The 14,988-nt window shown below is 32.1% G+C and overlaps 6 non-coding genes across 6 annotated transcripts; all 6 read left to right on the top strand.

The window, feature by feature from the left end:
• Window positions 1–304: 304 nt before the first annotated feature.
• On the top strand, window positions 305–378 carry TRNAI-AAU (transfer RNA isoleucine (anticodon AAU)). Its single transcript has one exon. It is a non-coding gene; the product is annotated as a tRNA-Ile (tRNA).
• A 4,241-nt stretch (window positions 379–4,619) lies between these two features.
• On the top strand, window positions 4,620–4,693 carry TRNAI-AAU (transfer RNA isoleucine (anticodon AAU)). Its single transcript has one exon. It is a non-coding gene; the product is annotated as a tRNA-Ile (tRNA).
• A 3,379-nt stretch (window positions 4,694–8,072) lies between these two features.
• TRNAI-AAU (transfer RNA isoleucine (anticodon AAU)) lies at window positions 8,073–8,146 on the top strand. The gene has a single exon. It is a non-coding gene; the product is annotated as a tRNA-Ile (tRNA).
• Window positions 8,147–10,661: 2,515 nt separating this feature from the next.
• On the top strand, window positions 10,662–10,735 carry TRNAI-AAU (transfer RNA isoleucine (anticodon AAU)). The gene has a single exon. It is a non-coding gene; the product is annotated as a tRNA-Ile (tRNA).
• A 1,652-nt stretch (window positions 10,736–12,387) lies between these two features.
• TRNAI-AAU (transfer RNA isoleucine (anticodon AAU)) lies at window positions 12,388–12,461 on the top strand. The gene has a single exon. It is a non-coding gene; the product is annotated as a tRNA-Ile (tRNA).
• A 1,652-nt stretch (window positions 12,462–14,113) lies between these two features.
• Window positions 14,114–14,187, top strand: TRNAI-AAU (transfer RNA isoleucine (anticodon AAU)). The gene has a single exon. It is a non-coding gene; the product is annotated as a tRNA-Ile (tRNA).
• The last annotated feature ends 801 nt before the right edge of the window (window positions 14,188–14,988 follow it).

The following is a 14,988-nucleotide window of genomic DNA, read 5'->3' as shown; positions in this document are numbered from 1 at the left end:
ATGTCTATATTTCCTTCGAGGGGAAGCTGACACAATGATTAGATGAATCAATTGCATATAGGTGATGAATTGTTATTTATTGCTAAAACACATGGAAAAAACATTAATGGCTCTAAGTTCTAACACTAAGTATGAAAATCTCTTTTGTATTGTAATTTTTCTAAAGTCATATTAGTTTCTTCATGTTGATATTATATATTTATAACTTCATGGTAAACCTCCGAAATTAAGCTTTCAAAATCTCCCGGGTTAACTATCATTAGCACTTCTTCATATGCTGGACTTCCAGGAATTTGTGCAAAACGGCCTGTTAGCTCAGATGGTTAGAGCGTGGTGCTAATAACGCCAAGGTCACAGGTTCGATCCCTGTACAGGCCAAGTTTAATTGTTTGTAAAAAGATTAATTTTTCTTGTGTCTCATTTTTGACTGTTTATCACCATGGATCAAAAGCTACTTGAAGGATTGGATGAATACATTTGATATAGTTGTAGAATTAATTATTATTCTGAAAGCTCCTGGAATATCTATAATTGGTTCTAAGTTCTAACGCCAAGTAACTAAATCTCTTATTTATTGCAATTTATTGAGGTCATTTTTGTTTTGTCTTGTTGATGAAATATAAAGATAGTATGAATGTAAACAGCTGAATATAAGCTTTCCAACTATCCCGGGTTAACAATCAGTAGCACTTCATCATCTGCTATTTCTTCAATAGTATGCTATATATTTAGTGAGCCTATTAGTTTAGTCTTCAGAGCATAAAGTTAAAAATGCCAAGGACATACTTTCAATCCGTCTCCAAGCCAATACTTGATGCTTTTTTAATGTTGAAAATAGATGTATTTTCTTCTGTATCATGTGTATCTCTATATTTCCTTTGAGAGAAGCTGATAGAATGATTAAATGAATCAATTGCATATAGGTGATGAATTGTTATTTATTGCTAAAACACATGGAAAAAACATTAATGGTTCTAAGTTCTAACACTAAGTATGAAAATCTCTTTTGTATTGTAATTTTTTTTAAAGTCATATAAGTTTCTTCATGTTGATATTATATATTTATAACTTCATGGTAAACCTCTGAAATTAAGCTTTCCAAATCTCCCGGGTTAACTATCATTAGCACTTCTTCATATGCTGGACTTCCAGTCATTTGTGCAAAATGGCCTGTTAGCTCAGATGGTTAGAGCGTGGTGCTAATAACGCCAAGGTCACAGATTCGATCCCTGTACAGGCCAAGTTTAATTGTTTGTAAAAAGATACATTTTTCTTGTGTCTCATTTTTGACTGTTTATCACCTTGGATCAAACGCTGCTTGAAGGATTGGATGAATACATTTGATATAGTTGTAGAATTAATTATTATTCTGAAAGCTCCTGAAATATCTATTAATGGCTCTAAGTTCTAACGCCAAGTAACTAAATCTCTTATTTATTGCAATTTATTGAGGTCATTTTTGTTTTGTCTTGTTGATGAAATATAAAGATAGTATGAATGTAAACAGCTGAATATAAGCTTTCCAACTATCCCGGGTTAACAATCAGTAGCACTTCATCATCTGCTATTTCTTCAATAGTATGCTATATATTTAGTGAGCCTATTAGTTTAGTCTTTAGAGCATAAAGTAAAAAATGCCAGGGACATACTTTCAATCAGCCTCCAAGCCAATACTTGATGCTCCTTTAATGTTGAAAATAGATGTATTTTCTTCTGTATCATGTGTATCTCTATATTTCCTTTGAGGGGAAGCTGATAGAAGGATTAGATGAATCAATTGCATATAGGTGATGAATTGTTATTTATTGCTAAAACACATGGAAAAAACATTAATGGCTCTAAGTTCTAACACTAAGTATGAAAATCTCTTTTGTATTGTAATTTTTCTAAAGTCATATTAGTTTCTTCATGTTGATATTATATATTTATAACTTCATGGTAAACCTCCGAAATTAAGCTTTCCAAATCCCCCGGGTTAACTATCATTAGCACTTCTTCATATGCTGGACTTCCAGAAAATTGTGCAAAATGGCCTGTTAGCTCAGATGGTTAGAGCGTGGTGCTAATAACGCCAAGGTCACAGGTTCGATCCCTGTAAAGGCCAAGTTTAATTGTTTGAAAAAAGATAAATTTTTCTTGTGTCTCATTTTTGACTGTTTTTCACCTTGGATCAAACGCTGCTTGAAGGATTGGATGAATGCATTTGATATAGTTGTAGAATTATTTATTATTATGAAAGCTCCTGGAATATCTATTAATGGTTCTAAGTTCTAACGCCAAGTAACTAAATCTCTTATTTATTGCAATTTATTGAGGTCATTTTTGTTTTGTCTTGTTGATGAAATATAAAGATAGTATGAATGTAAACAGCTGAATATAAGCTTTCCAACTATCCCGGGTTAACAATCGGTAGCACTTCATCATCTGCTATTTCTTCAATAGTATGCTATATATTTATTGAGCCTATTAGTTTAGTCTTTAGAGCATAAAGTTAACAATTCCAAGAACATACTTTCAATCAGTCTCTAAGCCAATACTTGATGCTCCTTTAATGTTGAAAATATATGTTTTTTCTTCAGTATCATTTGTATGTCTATATTTCCTTCGAGGGGAAGCTGACACAATGATTAGATGAATCAATTGCATATAGGTGATGAATTGTTATTTATTGCTAAAACACATGGAAAAAACATTAATGGCTCTAAGTTCTAACACTAAGTATGAAAATCTCTTTTGTATTGTAATTTTTCTAAAGTCATATTAGTTTCTTCATGTTGATATTATATATTTATAACTTCATGGTAAACCTCCGAAATTAAGCTTTCAAAATCTCCCGGGTTAACTATCATTAGCACTTCTTCATATGCTGGACTTCCAGGAAGTTGTGCAGACCGGCCTGTTAGCTCAGATGGTTAGAGCGTGGTGCTAATAATGCCAAGGTCACAGGTTCGATCCCTGTACAGGCCAAGTTTAATTGTTTGAAAAAAGATTAATTTTTCTTGTGTCTCATTTTTGACTGTTTATCACCTTGGATAAAACGATGCTTGAAGGATTGGATGAATACATTTGATATAGTTGTAGAATTAATTATTATTCTGAAAGCTCCTGGAATATCTATTAATGGTTCTAAGTTCTAACACCAAGTAACTAAATCTCTTATTTATTGCAATTTATTGAGGTCATTTTTGTTTTGTCTTGTTGATGAAATATAAAAATAGTATGAATGTAAACAGCTGAATATAAGCTTTCCAACTATCCCGGGTTAACAATCAGTAGCACTTCATCATCTGCTATTTCTTCAATAGTATGCTATATATTTAGTGAGCCTATTAGTTTAGTCTTCAGAGCATAAAGTTAAAAATGCCAAGGACATACTTTCAATCCGTCTCCAAGCCAATACTTGATGCTTTTTTAATGTTGAAAATAGATGTATTTTCTTCTGTATCATGTGTATCTCTATATTTCCTTTGAGAGAAGCTGATAGAATGATTAAATGAATCAATTGCATATAGGTGATGAATTGTTATTTATTGCTAAAACACATGGAAAAAACATTAATGGTTCTAAGTTCTAACACTAAGTATGAAAATCTCTTTTGTATTGTAATTTTTTTTAAAGTCATATAAGTTTCTTCATGTTGATATTATATATTTATAACTTCATGGTAAACCTCTGAAATTAAGCTTTCCAAATCTCCCGGGTTAACTATCATTAGCACTTCTTCATATGCTGGACTTCCAGTCATTTGTGCAAAATGGCCTGTTAGCTCAGATGGTTAGAGCGTGGTGCTAATAACGCCAAGGTCACAGATTCGATCCCTGTACAGGCCAAGTTTAATTGTTTGTAAAAAGATACATTTTTCTTGTGTCTCATTTTTGACTGTTTATCACCTTGGATCAAACGCTGCTTGAAGGATTGGATGAATACATTTGATATAGTTGTAGAATTAATTATTATTCTGAAAGCTCCTGAAATATCTATTAATGGCTCTAAGTTCTAACGCCAAGTAACTAAATCTCTTATTTATTGCAATTTATTGAGGTCATTTTTGTTTTGTCTTGTTGATGAAATATAAAGATAGTATGAATGTAAACAGCTGAATATAAGCTTTACAACTATCCCGGGTTAACACTCGGTAGCACTTCATCATCTGCTATTTCTTCAATAGTATGCTATGTATTTATTGAGCCTATTAGTTTAGTCTGTAGAGCATAAAGTTAAAAATGCCAAGGACATACTTTCAATCAGTCTCCAAGCCAATACTTGATGCTCCTTTAATGTTGAAAATAGATGTATTTTCTTCTGTATAATGTGTATGTCTATATTTCCTTTGAGGGGAAGCTGATAGAATGATTAGATGAATAAATTGCATATAGGTGATGAATTGTTATTTATTGCTAAAACACATGGAAAAAACATTAATGGTTCTAAGTTCTAACACTAAGTATGAAAATCTCTTTTGTATTGTAATTTTTCTAAAGTCATATTAGTTTCTTCATGTTGATAATTTATATTTATAACTTCATGGTACACCTCTGAAATTAAGCTTTCCAAATCTCCCGGGTTAACTATCATTAGCACTTCTTCATATGCTGGACTTCCAGGAATTTGTGCAAAACGGCCTGTTAGCTCAGATGGTTAGAGCGTGGTGCTAATAACGCCAAGGTCACAGGTTCGATCCCTGTACAGGCCAAGTTTAATTGTTTGTAAAAAGATACGTTTTTCTTGTGTCTCATTTTTGACTGTTTATCACCTTGGATCAAACGCTGCTTGAAGGATTGGATGAATACATTTGATATAGTTGTAGAATTAATTATTATTCTGAAAGCTCCTGAAATATCTATTAATGGCTCTAAGTTCTAACGCCAAGTAACTAAATCTCTTATTTATTGCAATTTATTGAGGTCATTTTTGTTTTGTCTTGTTGATGAAATATAAAAATAGTATGAATTTAAACAGCTGAATATAAGCTTACCAACTATCCCGGGTTAACAATCAGTAGCACTTCATCATCTGCTATTTCTTCAATAGTATGCTATATATTTAGTGAGCCTATTAGTTTAGTCTTCAGAGCATAAAGTTAAAAATGCCAAGGACATACTTTCAATCCGTCTCCAAGCCAATACTTGATGCTTTTTTAATGTTGAAAATAGATGTATTTTCTTCTGTATCATGTGTATCTCTATATTTCCTTTGAGGGGAAGCTGATAGAATGATTAAATGAATCAATTGCATATAGGTGATGAATTGTTATTTATTGCTAAAACACATGGAAAAAACATTAATGGTTCTAAGTTCTAACACTAAGTATGAAAATCTCTTTTGTATTGTAATTTTTTTTAAAGTCATATAAGTTTCTTCATGTTGATATTATATATTTATAACTTCATGGTAAACCTCTGAAATTAAGCTTTCCAAATCTCCCGGGTTAACTATCATTAGCACTTCTTCATATGCTGGACTTCCAGTCATTTGTGCAAAATGGCCTGTTAGCTCAGATGGTTAGAGCGTGGTGCTAATAACGCCAAGGTCACAGATTCGATCCCTGTACAGGCCAAGTTTAATTGTTTGTAAAAAGATACATTTTTCTTGTGTCTCATTTTTGACTGTTTATCACCTTGGATCAAACGCTGCTTGAAGGATTGGATGAATACATTTGATATAGTTGTAGAATTAATTATTATTCTGAAAGCTCCTGAAATATCTAATAATGGCTCTAAGTTCTAACGCCAAGTAACTAAATCTCTTATTTATTGCAATTTATTGAGGTCATTTTTGTTTTGTCTTGTTGATGAAATATAAAGATAGTATGAATGTAAACAGCTGAATATAAGCTTTCCAACTATCCCGGGTTAACACTCGGTAGCACTTCATCATCTGCTATTTCTTCAATAGTATGCTATGTATTTATTGAGCCTATTAGTTTAGTCTGTAGAGCATAAAGTTAAAAATGCCAAGGACATACTTTCAATCAGTCTCCAAGCCAATACTTGATGCTCCTTTAATGTTGAAAATAGATGTATTTTCTTCAGTATCATTTGTATGTCTATATTTCCTTTGAGGGGAAGCTGATAGAATGATTAAATGAATCAATTGCATATAGGTGATGAATTGTTATTTATTGCTAAAACACATGGAAAAAACATTAATGGCTCTAAGTTCTAACACTAAGTATGAAAATCTCTTTTGCATTGTAATTTTTCTAAAGTCATATTAGTTTCTTCATGTTGATATTATATATTTATAACTTCATGGTAAACCTCCGAAATTAAGCTTTCCAAATCTCCCGGGTTAACTATCATTAGCACTTCTTCATATGCTGGACTTCCAGTAATTTGTGCAAAATGGCCTGTTAGCTCAGATGGTTAGAGCGTGGTGCTAATAACGCCAAGGTCACAGATTCGATCCCTGTACAGGCCAAGTTTAATTGTTTGTAAAAAGATACATTTTTCTTGTGTCTCATTTTTGACTGTTTATCACCTTGGATCAAACGCTGCTTGAAGGATTGGATGAATACATTTGATATAGTTGTAGAATTAATTATTATTATGAAAGCTCCTGCAATATCTATGATTGGTTCTAAGTTCTAACGCCAAGTAACTAAATCTCTTATTTATTGCAATTTATTGAGGTCATTTTTGTTTTGTCTTGTTGATGAAATATAAAGATAGTATGAATGTAAACAGCTGAATATAAGCTTTCCAACTATCCCGGGTTAACAATCAGTAGCACTTCATCATCTGCTATTTCTTCAATAGTATGCTATATATTTAGTGAGCCTATTAGTTTAGTCTTTAGAGCATAAAGTAAAAAATGCCAGGGACATACTTTCAATCAGCCTCCAAGCCAATACTTGATGTTCCTTTAATGTTGAAAATAGATGTATTTTCTTCTGTATCATGTGTATCTCTATATTTCCTTTGAGGGGAAGCTGATAGAAGGATTAGATGAATCAATTGCATATAGGTGATGAATTGTTATTTATTGCTAAAACACATGGAAAAAACATTAATGGCTCTAAGTTCTAACACTAAGTATGAAAATCTCTTTTGTATTGTAATTTTTCTAAAGTCATATTAGTTTCTTCATGTTGATATTATATATTTATAACTTCATGGTAAACCTCCGAAATTAAGCTTTCCAAATCCCCCGGGTTAACTATCATTAGCACTTCTTCATATGCTGGACTTCCAGAAAATTGTGCAAAATGGCCTGTTAGCTCAGATGGTTAGAGCGTGGTGCTAATAACGCCAAGGTCACAGGTTCGATCCCTGTAAAGGCCAAGTTTAATTGTTTGAAAAAAGATAAATTTTTCTTGTGTCTCATTTTTGACTGTTTTTCACCTTGGATCAAACGCTGCTTGAAGGATTGGATGAATGCATTTGATATAGTTGTAGAAATATTTATTATTATGAAAGCTCCTGGAATATCTATTAATGGTTCTAAGTTCTAACGCCAAGTAACTAAATCTCTTATTTATTGCAATTTATTGAGGTCATTTTTGTTTTGTCTTGTTGATGAAATATAAAGATAGTATGAATGTAAACAGCTGAATATAAGCTTTCCAACTATCCCGGGTTAACAATCGGTAGCACTTCATCATCTGCTATTTCTTCAATAGTATGCTATATATTTATTGAGCCTATTAGTTTAGTCTTTAGAGCATAAAGTTAACAATTCCAAGAACATACTTTCAATCAGTCTCTAAGCCAATACTTGATGCTCCTTTAATGTTGAAAATATATGTTTTTTCTTCAGTATCATTTGTATGTCTATATTTCCTTCGAGGGGAAGCTGACACAATGATTAGATGAATCAATTGCATATAGGTGATGAATTGTTATTTATTGCTAAAACACATGGAAAAAACATTAATGGCTCTAAGTTCTAACACTAAGTATGAAAATCTCTTTTGTATTGTAATTTTTCTAAAGTCATATTAGTTTCTTCATGTTGATATTATATATTTATAACTTCATGGTAAACCTCCGAAATTAAGCTTTCAAAATCTCCCGGGTTAACTATCATTAGCACTTCTTCATATGCTGGACTTCCAGGAAGTTGTGCAGACCGGCCTGTTAGCTCAGATGGTTAGAGCGTGGTGCTAATAACGCCAAGGTCACAGGTTCGATCCCTGTACAGGCCAAGTTTAATTGTTTGAAAAAAGATTAATTTTTCTTGTGTCTCATTTTTGACTGTTTATCACCTTGGATAAAACGATGCTTGAAGGATTGGATGAATACATTTGATATAGTTGTAGAATTAATTATTATTCTGAAAGCTCCTGGAATATCTATTAATGGTTCTAAGTTCTAACACCAAGTAACTAAATCTCTTATTTATTGCAATTTATTGAGGTCATTTTTGTTTTGTCTTGTTGATGAAATATAAAAATAGTATGAATGTAAACAGCTGAATATAAGCTTTCCAACTATCCCGGGTTAACAATCAGTAGCACTTCATCATCTGCTATTTCTTCAATAGTATGCTATATATTTAGTGAGCCTATTAGTTTAGTCTTCAGAGCATAAAGTTAAAAATGCCAAGGACATACTTTCAATCCGTCTCCAAGCCAATACTTGATGCTTTTTTAATGTTGAAAATAGATGTATTTTCTTCTGTATCATGTGTATCTCTATATTTCCTTTGAGAGAAGCTGATAGAATGATTAAATGAATCAATTGCATATAGGTGATGAATTGTTATTTATTGCTAAAACACATGGAAAAAACATTAATGGTTCTAAGTTCTAACACTAAGTATGAAAATCTCTTTTGTATTGTAATTTTTTTTAAAGTCATATAAGTTTCTTCATGTTGATATTATATATTTATAACTTCATGGTGAACCTCTGAAATTAAGCTTTCCAAATCTCCCGGGTTAACTATCATTAGCACTTCTTCATATGCTGGACTTCCAGTCATTTGTGCAAAATGGCCTGTTAGCTCAGATGGTTAGAGCGTGGTGCTAATAACGCCAAGGTCACAGATTCGATCCCTGTACAGGCCAAGTTTAATTGTTTGTAAAAAGATACATTTTTCTTGTGTCTCATTTTTGACTGTTTATCACCTTGGATCAAACGCTGCTTGAAGGATTGGATGAATACATTTGATATAGTTGTAGAATTAATTATTATTCTGAAAGCTCCTGAAATATCTATTAATGGCTCTAAGTTCTAACGCCAAGTAACTAAATCTCTTATTTATTGCAATTTATTGAGGTCATTTTTGTTTTGTCTTGTTGATGAAATATAAAGATAGTATGAATGTAAACAGCTGAATATAAGCTTTCCAACTATCCCGGGTTAACAATCAGTAGCACTTCATCATCTGCTATTTCTTCAATAGTATGCTATATATTTAGTGAGCCTATTAGTTTAGTCTTTAGAGCATAAAGTAAAAAATGCCAGGGACATACTTTCAATCAGCCTCCAAGCCAATACTTGATGCTCCTTTAATGTTGAAAATAGATGTATTTTCTTCTGTATCATGTGTATCTCTATATTTCCTTTGAGGGGAAGCTGATAGAAGGATTAGATGAATCAATTGCATATAGGTGATGAATTGTTATTTATTGCTAAAACACATGGAAAAAACATTAATGGCTCTAAGTTCTAACACTAAGTATGAAAATCTCTTTTGTATTGTAATTTTTCTAAAGTCATATTAGTTTCTTCATGTTGATATTATATATTTATAACTTCATGGTAAACCTCCGAAATTAAGCTTTCCAAATCCCCCGGGTTAACTATCATTAGCACTTCTTCATATGCTGGACTTCCAGAAAATTGTGCAAAATGGCCTGTTAGCTCAGATGGTTAGAGCGTGGTGCTAATAACGCCAAGGTCACAGGTTCGATCCCTGTAAAGGCCAAGTTTAATTGTTTGAAAAAAGATAAATTTTTCTTGTGTCTCATTTTTGACTGTTTTTCACCTTGGATCAAACGCTGCTTGAAGGATTGGATGAATGCATTTGATATAGTTGTAGAAATATTTATTATTATGAAAGCTCCTGGAATATCTATTGATGGTTCTAAGTTCTAACGCCAAGTAACTAAATCTCTTATTTATTGCAATTTATTGAGGTCATTTTTGTTTTGTCTTGTTGATGAAATATAAAGATAGTATGAATGTAAACAGCTGAATATAAGCTTTCCAACTATCCCGGGTTAACAATCGGTAGCACTTCATCATCTGCTATTTCTTCAATAGTATGCTATATATTTATTGAGCCTATTAGTTTAGTCTTTAGAGCATAAAGTTAACAATTCCAAGAACATACTTTCAATCAGTCTCTAAGCCAATACTTGATGCTCCTTTAATGTTGAAAATATATGTTTTTTCTTCAGTATCATTTGTATGTCTATATTTCCTTCGAGGGGAAGCTGACACAATGATTAGATGAATCAATTGCATATAGGTGATGAATTGTTATTTATTGCTAAAACACATGGAAAAAACATTAATGGCTCTAAGTTCTAACACTAAGTATGAAAATCTCTTTTGTATTGTAATTTTTCTAAAGTCATATTAGTTTCTTCATGTTGATATTATATATTTATAACTTCATGGTAAACCTCCGAAATTAAGCTTTCAAAATCTCCCGGGTTAACTATCATTAGCACTTCTTCATATGCTGGACTTCCAGGAAGTTGTGCAGACCGGCCTGTTAGCTCAGATGGTTAGAGCGTGGTGCTAATAACGCCAAGGTCACAGGTTCGATCCCTGTACAGGCCAAGTTTAATTGTTTGAAAAAAGATTAATTTTTCTTGTGTCTCATTTTTGACTGTTTATCACCTTGGATAAAACGATGCTTGAAGGATTGGATGAATACATTTGATATAGTTGTAGAATTAATTATTATTCTGAAAGCTCCTGGAATATCTATTAATGGTTCTAAGTTCTAACACCAAGTAACTAAATCTCTTATTTATTGCAATTTATTGAGGTCATTTTTGTTTTGTCTTGTTGATGAAATATAAAAATAGTATGAATGTAAACAGCTGAATATAAGCTTTCCAACTATCCCGGGTTAACAATCAGTAGCACTTCATCATCTGCTATTTCTTCAATAGTATGCTATATATTTAGTGAGCCTATTAGTTTAGTCTTCAGAGCATAAAGTTAAAAATGCCAAGGACATACTTTCAATCCGTCTCCAAGCCAATACTTGATGCTTTTTTAATGTTGAAAATAGATGTATTTTCTTCTGTATCATGTGTATCTCTATATTTCCTTTGAGAGAAGCTGATAGAATGATTAAATGAATCAATTGCATATAGGTGATGAATTGTTATTTATTGCTAAAACACATGGAAAAAACATTAATGGTTCTAAGTTCTAACACTAAGTATGAAAATCTCTTTTGTATTGTAATTTTTTTTAAAGTCATATAAGTTTCTTCATGTTGATATTATATATTTATAACTTCATGGTAAACCTCTGAAATTAAGCTTTCCAAATCTCCCGGGTTAACTATCATTAGCACTTCTTCATATGCTGGACTTCCAGTCATTTGTGCAAAATGGCCTGTTAGCTCAGATGGTTAGAGCGTGGTGCTAATAACGCCAAGGTCACAGATTCGATCCCTGTACAGGCCAAGTTTAATTGTTTGTAAAAAGATACATTTTTCTTGTGTCTCATTTTTGACTGTTTATCACCTTGGATCAAACGCTGCTTGAAGGATTGGATGAATACATTTGATATAGTTGTAGAATTAATTATTATTCTGAAAGCTCCTGAAATATCTATTAATGGCTCTAAGTTCTAACGCCAAGTAACTAAATCTCTTATTTATTGCAATTTATTGAGGTCATTTTTGTTTTGTCTTGTTGATGAAATATAAAGATAGTATGAATGTAAACAGCTGAATATAAGCTTTCCAACTATCCCGGGTTAACACTCGGTAGCACTTCATCATCTGCTATTTCTTCAATAGTATGCTATGTATTTATTGAGCCTATTAGTTTAGTCTGTAGAGCATAAAGTTAAAAATGCCAAGGACATACTTTCAATCAGTCTCCAAGCCAATACTTGATGCTCCTTTAATGTTGAAAATAGATGTATTTTCTTCTGTATAATGTGTATGTCTATATTTCCTTTGAGGGGAAGCTGATAGAATGATTAGATGAATCAATTGCATATAGGTGATGAATTGTTATTTATTGCTAAAACACATGGAAAAAACATTAATGGTTCTAAGTTCTAACACTAAGTATGAAAATCTCTTTTGTATTGTAATTTTTCTAAAGTCATATTAGTTTCTTCATGTTGATAATTTATATTTATAACTTCATGGTACACCTCTGAAATTAAGCTTTCCAAATCTCCCGGGTTAACTATCATTAGCACTTCTTCATATGCTGGACTTCCAGGAATTTGTGCAAAACGGCCTGTTAGCTCAGATGGTTAGAGCGTGGTGCTAATAACGCCAAGGTCACAGGTTCGATCCCTGTACAGGCCAAGTTTAATTGTTTGTAAAAAGATACGTTTTTCTTGTGTCTCATTTTTGACTGTTTATCACCTTGGATCAAACGCTGCTTGAAGGATTGGATGAATACATTTGATATAGTTGTAGAATTAATTATTATTCTGAAAGCTCCTGAAATATCTATTAATGGCTCTAAGTTCTAACGCCAAGTAACTAAATCTCCTATTTATTGCAATTTATTGAGGTCATTTTTGTTTTGTCTTGTTGATGAAATATAAAGATAGTATGAATGTAAACAGCTGAATATAAGCTTTCCAACTATCCCGGGTTAACAATCGGTAGCACTTCATCATCTGCTATTTCTTCAATAGTATGCTATATATTTATTGAGCCTATTAGTTTAGTCTTTAGAGCATAAAGTTAACAATGCCATGAACATACTTTCAATCAGTCTCTACGCCAATACTTGATGCTCCTTTAATGTTGAAAATAGATGTATTTTCTTCAGTTTCATTTGTATGTCTATATTTCCTTTGAGGGGAAGCTGATAGAATGATTAAATGAATAAATTGCATATAGGTGATGAATTGTTATTTATTGCTAAAACACATGGAAAAAACATTAATGGCTCTAAGTTCTAACACTAAGTATGAAAATCTCTTTTGCATTGTAATTTTTCTAAAGTCATATTAGTTTCTTCATGTTGATATTATATATTTATAACTTCATGGTAAACCTCCGAAATTAAGCTTTCCAAATCTCCCGGGTTAACTATCATTAGCACTTCTTCATATGCTGGACTTCCAGAAATTTGTGCAAAATGGCCTGTTAGCTCAGATGGTTAGAGCGTGGTGCTAATAACGCCAAGGTCACAGATTCGATCCCTGTACAGGCCAAGTTTAATTGTTTGTAAAAAGATACATTTTTCTTGTGTCTCATTTTTGACTGTTTATCACCTTGGATCAAACGCTGCTTGAAGGATTGGATGAATACATTTGATATAGTTGTAGAATTAATTATTATTCTGAAAGCTCCTGAAATATCTATTAATGGCTCTAAGTTCTAACGCCAAGTAACTAAATCTCTTATTTATTGCAATTTATTGAGGTCATTTTTGTTTTGTCTTGTTGATGAAATATAAAGATAGTATGAATGTAAACAGCTGAATATAAGCTTTCCAACTATCCCGGGTTAACACTCGGTAGCACTTCATCATCTGCTATTTCTTCAATAGTATGCTATGTATTTATTGAGCCTATTAGTTTAGTCTGTAGAGCATAAAGTTAAAAATGCCAAGGACATACTTTCAATCAGTCTCCAAGCCAATACTTGATGCTCCTTTAATGTTGAAAATAGATGTATTTTCTTCTGTATAATGTGTATGTCTATATTTCCTTTGAGGGGAAGCTGATAGAATGATTAGATGAATCAATTGCATATAGGTGATGAATTGTTATTTATTGCTAAAACACATGGAAAAAACATTAATGGTTCTAAGTTCTAACACTAAGTATGAAAATCTCTTTTGTATTGTAATTTTTCTAAAGTCATATTAGTTTCTTCATGTTGATAATTTATATTTATAACTTCATGGTACACCTCTGAAATTAAGCTTTCCAAATCTTCCGGGTTAACTATCATTAGCACTTCTTCATATGCTGGACTTCCAGGAATTTGTGCAAAACGGCCTGTTAGCTCAGATGGTTAGAGCGTGGTGCTAATAACGCCAAGGTCACAGGTTCGATCCCTGTACAGGCCAAGTTTAATTGTTTGTAAAAAGATACATTTTTCTTGTGTCTCATTTTTGACTGTTTATCACCTTGGATCAAACGCTGCTTGAAGGATTGGATGAATACATTTGATATAGTTGTAGAATTAATTATTATTCTGAAAGCTCCTGAAATATCTATTAATGGCTCTAAGTTCTAACGCCAAGTAACTAAATCTCCTATTTATTGCAATTTATTGAGGTCATTTTTGTTTTGTCTTGTTGATGAAATATAAAGATAGTATGAATGTAAACAGCTGAATATAAGCTTTCCAACTATCCCGGGTTAACAATCGGTAGCACTTCATCATCTGCTATTTCTTCAATAGTATGCTATATATTTATTGAGCCTATTAGTTTAGTCTTTAGAGCATAAAGTTAACAATGCCATGAACATACTTTCAATCAGTCTCTAAGCCAATACTTGATGCTCCTTTAATGTTGAAAATAGATGTATTTTCTTCAGTATCATTTGTATGTCTATATTTCCTTTGAGGGGAAGCTGATAGAATGATTAAATGAATCAATTGCATATAGGTGATGAATTGTTATTTATTGCTAAAACACATGGAAAAAACATTAATGGCTCTAAGTTCTAACACTAAGTATGAAAATCTCTTTTGCATTGTAATTTTTCTAAAGTCATATTAGTTTCTTCATGTTGATATTATATATTTATAACTTCATGGTAAACCTCCGAAATTAAGCTTTCCAAATCTCCCGGGTTAACTATCATTAGCACTTCTTCATATGCTGGACTTCCAGTAATTTGTGCAAAATGGCCTGTTAGCT

Source organism: Lissotriton vulgaris, chromosome 4_1, assembly GCF_964263255.1.
Source record: "Lissotriton vulgaris chromosome 4_1, aLisVul1.2, whole genome shotgun sequence".
Classification (NCBI taxonomy): domain Eukaryota; kingdom Metazoa; phylum Chordata; class Amphibia; order Caudata; family Salamandridae; genus Lissotriton; species Lissotriton vulgaris.
The sequence above is the reverse complement of the archived record's forward strand: the minus strand, read 5'-3'. Positions and strand labels throughout refer to the sequence as shown.